Source organism: Peromyscus maniculatus, chromosome 23 (genome assembly GCF_049852395.1).
Source record: "Peromyscus maniculatus bairdii isolate BWxNUB_F1_BW_parent chromosome 23, HU_Pman_BW_mat_3.1, whole genome shotgun sequence".
In the NCBI taxonomy this organism is placed as follows: Eukaryota; Metazoa; Chordata; class Mammalia; order Rodentia; family Cricetidae; genus Peromyscus; species Peromyscus maniculatus.
The window spans coordinates 1,879,202-1,887,423 of NC_134874.1; positions in this window are offsets into that span (position 1 = coordinate 1,879,202).

The following is an 8,222-nucleotide window of genomic DNA, read 5'->3' on the forward strand; positions in this document are numbered from 1 at the left end:
TTTACAGACACGTTTATCTAAATAGAAATATTGTAGTCCAAGCTCGGTCGCTTACACATGGCCCCGTGGTTTCCAGTCACCAAGTCTCTAATACTTTGCTTTGACCTAATTCTACAGATTCACTTTTTAGGACAGTGTCCTCATGCTAAGCATGGAAATGTGTCTGTACCCCGCTGCATATCCTATATGCCCGCAATATGGATGCTACACATTATATATACCCACAAAACACCCAGCGCTGCCTGCAGAGATCAGCAGACATGGACGCCATCTGTCCACACGCTTCAACCCAGTGCTGGGCACACAAACTCTGAGGGCCAGCCTCGTTACCCCCAAAGACACCGTATCAGATCGCAGGGTGGCTCTTTCTCTGGAGTGCACTGAGTGTCGGCTAGGACACACTCCTGCCTGCAGTGGACAGTGCGCCAGCCAAACCCCAAATGCCTGACAAGAAGCACTCGAAGGGTCTATTTTGGTTTCTGACTTGAGAAGGAGAAGGCACGATGACAGGAGCATGAGGCAGCCGGTCGCGCTGCATCCTCAGAAGGAGACCGGCCCGGGTGCTCAGCCGACCTCTCATGTTTAGCCAGTCTGCATTTCCTCACAGAAACAATCAGAGTCCTGTTTCCATGGTGACGCTAAATTCCATCAAGTTGACCAACCATCACATCTAATACGAGTTCTGTGAAGGCCCCAGCCACAGGGCTACAGCAGCTGCTTGGCTAGTACCGTGTGTGTGTGTGTGTGTGTGTGTGTGTGTGTGTGTGTGTGTGTGTGATGTGTGGTGACCGACCCTAACACCAGTATTCTTCAAGAAGTGCTCGGGCCCCAGGCTCTGCTCACCTCACCTGGCTGCTCAGTTATTGCAACTTTGCTGGCCGCTAGCCAAGTTGTCCTGTCTCTGCTGCCAGCCTCCTACTTACTCCCCACCCCACCCCGTGATGGTGTCCCGAGGGCCCTTTGGCTCTCTCCTCCCTCTGGCCCTTCTCCTGGCGGCTCCCCAGACAGCCCTGGGAGACACAGGGAGGGAGGGGGGATGGTGGGGATCACAGGGCCCGGTGAAGGAAATTTGGGGAGCCTTTGCGTGGAAGGAAGGGCCTGAAAGAAAGAAAGGATTTTCTAGAAGCAATAATACAGGAAGTGGAAGTCTCCTGGCATGTGCATTCGGTTCCTGAGTTCAATCTCAGAAACCACATGGCAGAATCAACCCCTTCAAGTTGTCCTCTGACCTCTGACACCATGGCATGTGTACCTCCTCCAACATCACACACACACACACACACACACACACACACACACACACACACACACAAAGACACGAATGAATGAATGAATGTAATGAGTCAGCTTGGTTTGGCTACCTGACGTCAGGCCCAGAGAGGGGTCAGACTTTCCAAGAGACACACAGCAAACCATTTTTTTCCTTCAACAAACGTTTATGGGGGAACCTTATTAATATGTCAGCCATTGTGCTGGCTGCTGGCAAGAGGAAATGACTAAATCTCATTCTGTCCCCTGCACATCCAGGGCAGTGAGGCAGGGTCATGCTAAACAACAAACAAACAAACAAACAAACAAACCCAGAGTTTAAAGAGAGCTTCATCTTCCTAGAGGACTTGAGAGGATTCCTGGGGGTGGCAATTGGCTTGGGCAGGTGTCTGCTCGATATAAGCGACCATAGCAAGCGTGGCAGTACTTCCTTACCCAGTGCCCAAGCAGACAGTATTAATCTATTCCAGAGCACACGAACCCAATATGGCTACCAAACTGAGCCAGGGTGCTGCATGAAGGAAGATGGTGGTGGATTCAGAGCAAGAAGCAGGTTGAGGGCACATACGCTACATAGAGTACTCTTAACTGTCACGGCCTCAGCCTCAGCCTCAGAGGGTTCTCCTGCCTGAGGTCACAGCTACCTCAACTCCAGTTCACAGCCTCCCTTTCTGGAACTCCTTGGCTGTTTCAGAGTACAGTCTGATCCCATAAATGCTGGCATTTCCCACTCCTGGAGGATCTGCTTCCTCCAGCATCCATGAATAAGTGGTCTCGTAGACCCCTTTCCAATAGCACCTCTCTTTATTAGCAGATGCCTAAGGCTTAGATAGCCATATGGGTGTTGAGTGCTCTAGCATGGATTAGTAATGTCTGCCCTGGATTGGGTAAAGAAGCAGTGGTATGTCTGATACAGTCTTTCTAAGTCTGGGCTCACAAACGCATTCCCTTTGACTTTGTAGGACAAAATCTCCCACCCCAGGGTGAGCTCTACCATCCGTAAGGGAATAGAGGAGTTCTTATGAAGGTGACATTTTTACCGGGTGGGAGCCACCCTAGAGCTCAGCCTGGCATCCTCCGGGTCTTTGATTTGCTCAGGATCACCAGGGGCATTCTTCCCCTGCTGCAGCTTTCTGAGCCTTCTTATACAAAGCAGCTCCTGTCCCACTGAGGTGAGTCCCACAGCCTCAGAATGGCGGAAGGCCAAGTCTCATTTCAGAGGCACAGATCAAACACAAAGGCGACCCGGCCCCTCCCAGTGTTCCTCTTTCTGAGTCTTGGCTATTCTTCCGGTGGGGTGTCACTGACCCCCACTGTACCCCGGACCTTCAACTTCAAATGGCAAAACGGTATGCATCACCCCCCCGGAAAAAATTCCAGCAAGATATTAATAGATAAATAAAAATAGCTTCCTGGAGAAAGAGGAAGCCACGCAGCAAAATGATTCCTTTCTGTGCATAAACTCATGAATAATCAAATCGCACCCCCCCCCCCGCCCCCAAGGAGCCAGCTTGGCTTTGGGCTCTCAGTTCTTCACCCCCATCCCACGACGTTCCTCCTGGAAGGTCACCTCCAACCCCCGAAGCCCAGAGCCTGGTTGGTGGTTCTCATGCCATGTCCTCATGTCCCCTCCCAGGACCACCCCCCACCCCTTTCAAAGAGACGTTCATTTCTGGTGCTATGGAAACGTGTGGACATCTGAATGAAATGCTGGGGCTGCGCTCGGGAATCGCCAGCAGGAAGGAGAGTCGATAAGATAATGGGGTGTGTGTGTGGGGTGGGGGCGAGTGTCTCAGGCAACAGCTTTGTGAACGGAACCAGAGCCCAGCTTCGGGCTTCTTGGGTGTCACATTTTAACCTACCAGCTGCCTTGGAAGCAAGATGATCCACCCTGCCTTTTTTTTTTTCTTCTTCTTCCTTAAAAAAAAAAAAAAGATTTATTTTTTTATTTTCCCTCATGTGTTGAGGGAGGAAGCCGTGACAGGGACGAGTGACAGCCCGCTAATTATTCCCTTACTGCCACTGCTGTTCTGGCTCTGGACGCGCTGCTCATTTCTCCCGGCTCCTCGCTGAATAATGCATGCGCCCCATCCGTACGCGGGCGGCGCCTCCCGGGACTGCAGTCTAACTAGCTGATAACTGATTCAGTTTGTAAGCAGGGCCACGGGGAGTTGCAAGGAAAAGTAGCCAAGAACATACTCAACGCTTCTCCCTGGTTCCTGGCGAACATCAAGGGGAGGCAGGCTGGAGCGTGGGTGGGTGGGGGCCGTGTGGTCCTGGGAGGGTACTTGACCCCACTGGAGGAGGAGGGACCTCGGCACTTGCTGTGAGAGAGGGTGTGATCACGGGAAGGCTGTTAACGATAAACACAGTTATGGTTACTCAAAATCTTACCACAGACAGCCCTGGTCTAAGGTTAGACTCTTAAAAAACACATGCTTTTGTGATAGAGTGATTCTCTTGCACAAACTAAGACAGTTACAGAGTCGTAGGGACACTGTTGTTTATCTGCTATCACGGACCATGCCTGGCATTGTATGGGATAAGAACCCGTGAGCAGCAATACATTGCATCAGCTAGCTACTACAGTGTGACTGCTGTATAACAAGTGGGCCTTGTAGTTCATTCGTCACAGCAACACTTAACTGCTCTTTTTGGCTTGGGGTCTGAGGGAGTTTAATCTTGGGCCGATTTCTGCTTGTCCCTGGCAGGGCTCGGCTGTAGGCTGCAGGCTTTAGGTTTTAGGTCCGAGTAAGATCTGCCCTTAGGTCTCATGGCAGGGCCTAGGCAAGAGGGCAGGGCTAGCGCACCACATGGGCACGGGGTTACCGTTCTCTGTCTTGTCTACACAACGTCTACTAATGGTCCGGTCCATTTACTAAATTAAATCCCACAATCACATTCATCAAGGAGGGGCTAGGAGGCGAGCACTGCCTACCAGTGCGGGCCTCTGAAGATCTTCTGCTACAGGGAACACAATACCCCTCACTCACCCTGCTGGCCTTGGCCTTGTCAGGATGTACTGGGGCTCCTGACTGTGAATGAAATACCCCGGAAGCTGCCATGCCGACCTGTTCCCAACAGGCAGGTGGGCCCAGCCTTCTTTGGGAAACATGGGAACATCTAGCTGTCCGTCATCCAATGTCAACCTGGCTCCTCTATTCAGTCTGGTGATCTCCAGGAGTTCTGGGTGGGGTTAGCAAGAAAGCCTCCACTTCCTTCATCAAAGGGCTGGAGACTGAGCAGAAAGCTGCCCTGTTTCGAGGCTGAATGGTCTACAATCGGCTCCCCTTAGCGATTGAGGATCAACCTTTACTGAGCGTCAATCTAGCTACAGTGCCAGGAGCTGAGGCTGGGTGAGCTTGTCCCACCTTGCATTCCTGTGGCCACACAGGTAGGATGCCTGGCAGGGAGAGGACTCCAGACTGAATAGCATGGAAAGGAATAGATAGGCCCTTTGAACAAACGCTTTGTGGACGAGAAGCATGGGCGCGGAGAGCCCAGCAGCATGCGGAGGGCCACCCTTTGGTTCCGTGTCCGTTTGTCCAGTACCTACCATGTCCGCCGCTGCTCTAAACCCTCTGTGTTGTGTCCTGACATGTCCCCTAGGATGTCAGGTGTGGGGATTGGAGCAGAGTGTGGCAAGGCTGAAGAGGAGATGCCCCACTTCCTCCAGGTGTGGGCTCTGAGCCACACAACTGTCACACTGTGCATCCAGCCTCTGCAAACCACAGCCCACATCCATTTCAGCTCTCAGCACGGACATCCTTCCAGAAGACTGGCGAGCAGGGTCCAGTGCCTGTGTCCTCCACCCTGTCCGGTGGACAGCAGGTAACAAGACTGGAGGTAAAGAGCTGGAGGGGAACTCAGGTCTCGATACCTTCTGGCTGTCTGGCACGCAGATATGCATCTGCCCTGGGTACCCACCAGGCACTGTCTACACCAGGGTCCCTGTCAGGGTAGCAGGCTGGCTGTTGGCAGGTGGCTTGGAATAGCAGCATGGAACCCTCCCGGGAGACAATTTCTAGACCCCCCCTTCACAGTCTCCAGGGTACAGAACTCAGAGCCTGGGACCCCCAAACTGTGGACTCATGCAGTCTGTTTCCAAAGCAAAAGGTACCTGCATTTGACTGTGCTGTGGGATGTTCTGTATGGCAAATGTGTTGCTCTGATTGGTCAATAAATAAAACACTGATTGGCCAGTGGCTAGGCAGGAAGTATAGGCAGGACTAACAGAGAGGAGAAAAGAAAGAACAGGAAGGCAGTCCTTCTATGGAGAAAGGACATTAAGCTTCCACCATGTCACTGCTTAGAGGACTCCCCAAGCTCTAGAACCTTTCTGAGCAGCACCCCCTCCAACTACCCTGTGTCCCTCTGACTTCCTCTGTTACCCTCAAGAACTCTGCTGTGGCTGCTCTGGTGCCCAGAGCCTCTTCCCAGCCCTTTCTCTACCAGCGAAACACATTGAATTCAGTAGGCGCTCAATGCACGTCTACTGGAGCCATGTGCCAACGTGGAAATCTTCCTTACCCTTATGCAAAGATCCTGTTTAGAGGGGGGTTCCTTCTCCAGCCCCTCCCAGATCAGAACTGGGGAAATGGAACCTGTTTGGGTGCTCTCTGTCCATCCCCTCTGACTGGCCAGGTTGCGACACTGCTAGGTGGCATTTGTTCAAGGAGGCATGGATGACCACTGGCGTGCAGGACAACCTCACACAGCAGACACTGTTGAGAGGCCACAGCACCCGTCCACGCTCGGGGCCTCTACGCAGCCACAAGAAATCACTTCAGCGGGCACCAAGGCAATGCCTTCCTGGTCCTCACAGCCGTGTGTCATTAACTCCAGACTTTAGATAAATGGCCTCCCAAGGTATGTCTTCATGGTTGTCATAACCACCACCCCAGGCAGCTCTTGTGGCGGTGGTAGCAGTGTCTCCTCCCAGGGCTGAGAGCCCATCAGTGCTAGAAACACACGGGCCACAGACACTTTGGGGACTGTGGTGACGTGTGAAGAAATACCCTTTGGAGGCCACTGAACCCAAATCCCTCTGGGTGCTGTTTCTCTCTCACCTCACAGTCTCCAGCGTGCAAAACTCACAGCCTGGGACCCCCAAACTGTGGACTCAGGCAGACTGTTTCCAAAGCAAAAGGTACCTGCATTTGACCGTGCAGATACACGCGGCTGAGGAATAAGACATTCAAGACAGTGGCAGAATGGTGAAGGGGCAAGTCTAGGAGAGACAGCTGGTGGCCCGGTGCCTCCTGGCCCCTCCGCACCCTCGGCTCCAATGTGCACAAAGAGAGGACATCTCTGTGGGGAGGTAGTTATTATCGTGGTGTAGGCACCACGCTCCTGCCAGGGACTTCTTCAAGGGGCAACAACATGAGCCCCAGTCCCTCCTCCATGGCCTGCATCCCCACCCCTGGGAGAGGTACTTTGAAGAGGCCAGGGAGGCAGAGCACACACATGAAGAGAGCTGTCTCTACCTCATCACTTTGTTCAGTTTTGCAGATGGGGAAACTGAGGCCGGAGATATGATGAAAGCAGCCTGGCCTCTTGGAACAACGATTACAGGATGTCCATCCAGCTGTGGGTTCCAGTGCCCATGAGCTCCAGGAAAGTCCACTGCTCAGACTCGTTCCTTTATGCCTTCACTAGCTCCTCCACTCTTCCAGCATGCCCGGAGCAGGCCACAGTCTAGCCGTGGGAATGGACCATGTTCTGACTTACTGTGAGATGATTTCAGTAGGGTAACAGTGTTTGTTCTGTGTTGGGGCAGACTTCACAGAAGCCGGGTTGTGTTGGCCTAGGCTTTGCAGTATGAATAAGAGTTAATGAGGTGGTTACATGGAGGGAAACCATGAGAGGATGAGGAAGGGGAAGAGAGAGAGAATCGTGTGGAGTGTCGACCTGCAGATTCAGTCGAGGGACAGTGAGAGCCTACTGTACTCCATCAGTTTCCCGAGTGTGGAGGGGCACTGTGAGGGCACTGGCAGCTGATCAGCCCCCTTGAGGGCACGAGGCAGGTGGCGAACCCAGGTATAGCTTCTATCAGACTCTTCCCTGAGGAGAGCAGAGGCTGGAAGCTGAGTTCCAGCTCTGTAGTGGGTAGCTGTTCCAGATTTGACCTGGAAGTACTACCCTCGGTGAGGCTTTGGGTAACTATTACATCTACCTATGACTTTCCTTGAGGCGAGGCCGAGAGGGGAGCCCTTAAGATCCAATCCGGATGTGCCAGCTCTCTTGGTTCCTGGTGATCCTGGATGCTGGATGGTAGACCGAGCAGAGTTCTCCAGAGAACCCAGCTGGACTGCACCTTGTCTCTCCCTGATCCTGTAACCAACCCCTTTACTATCTGTAAGTTACCCCCCCCAAATAAACCTCCTTTTTAGCTACATGGAATTGCCTTAATAAATCCTCCACTACAGCTCAGCTGGTCACAGCACAGCCGTACTTCCTGTCACACTCAGCATCCTGCCCCTGGTCACAAACCCTGAGATGGCTAAAGTTCATCTCGGACATTCCCGTATGAGCCCTGCTCCTCACGAGATGGTCAGCAATGACAAGTCCACTTCTCTCAGTGATGCCGCCTCAGCGCATCACCTCAGGGTTGCTTGGCCAGGTTTCCAAAGCAGTAAGCCAGTAGAGTTCCCTCTTCAGAAGCCTCTGGGAGGAGCCAACAGCACAGTCTGTTGCATACAAGCTTTTGCAGGGTTATTGAATCAGAGACTGCCATTGCAGTTCTGGCCAGATCCGTAAATGCCTGGTTTGATAGGTTGGAAGGACATGGAGGTCTCTGAGGCTTGCTAGGGTCTCTGTTTCTGCAGAGTGAGGCAGGCCTTGGCTGGGGAGGCTGCTGTGGTCCAGTCCACTTGTGGTTTACGGGTGGAGAAGGAGGCTGTCATTGTGGGCCCACAAGTGTTGGGCACTGGGCAGGTGTTTTGTCTCTACCC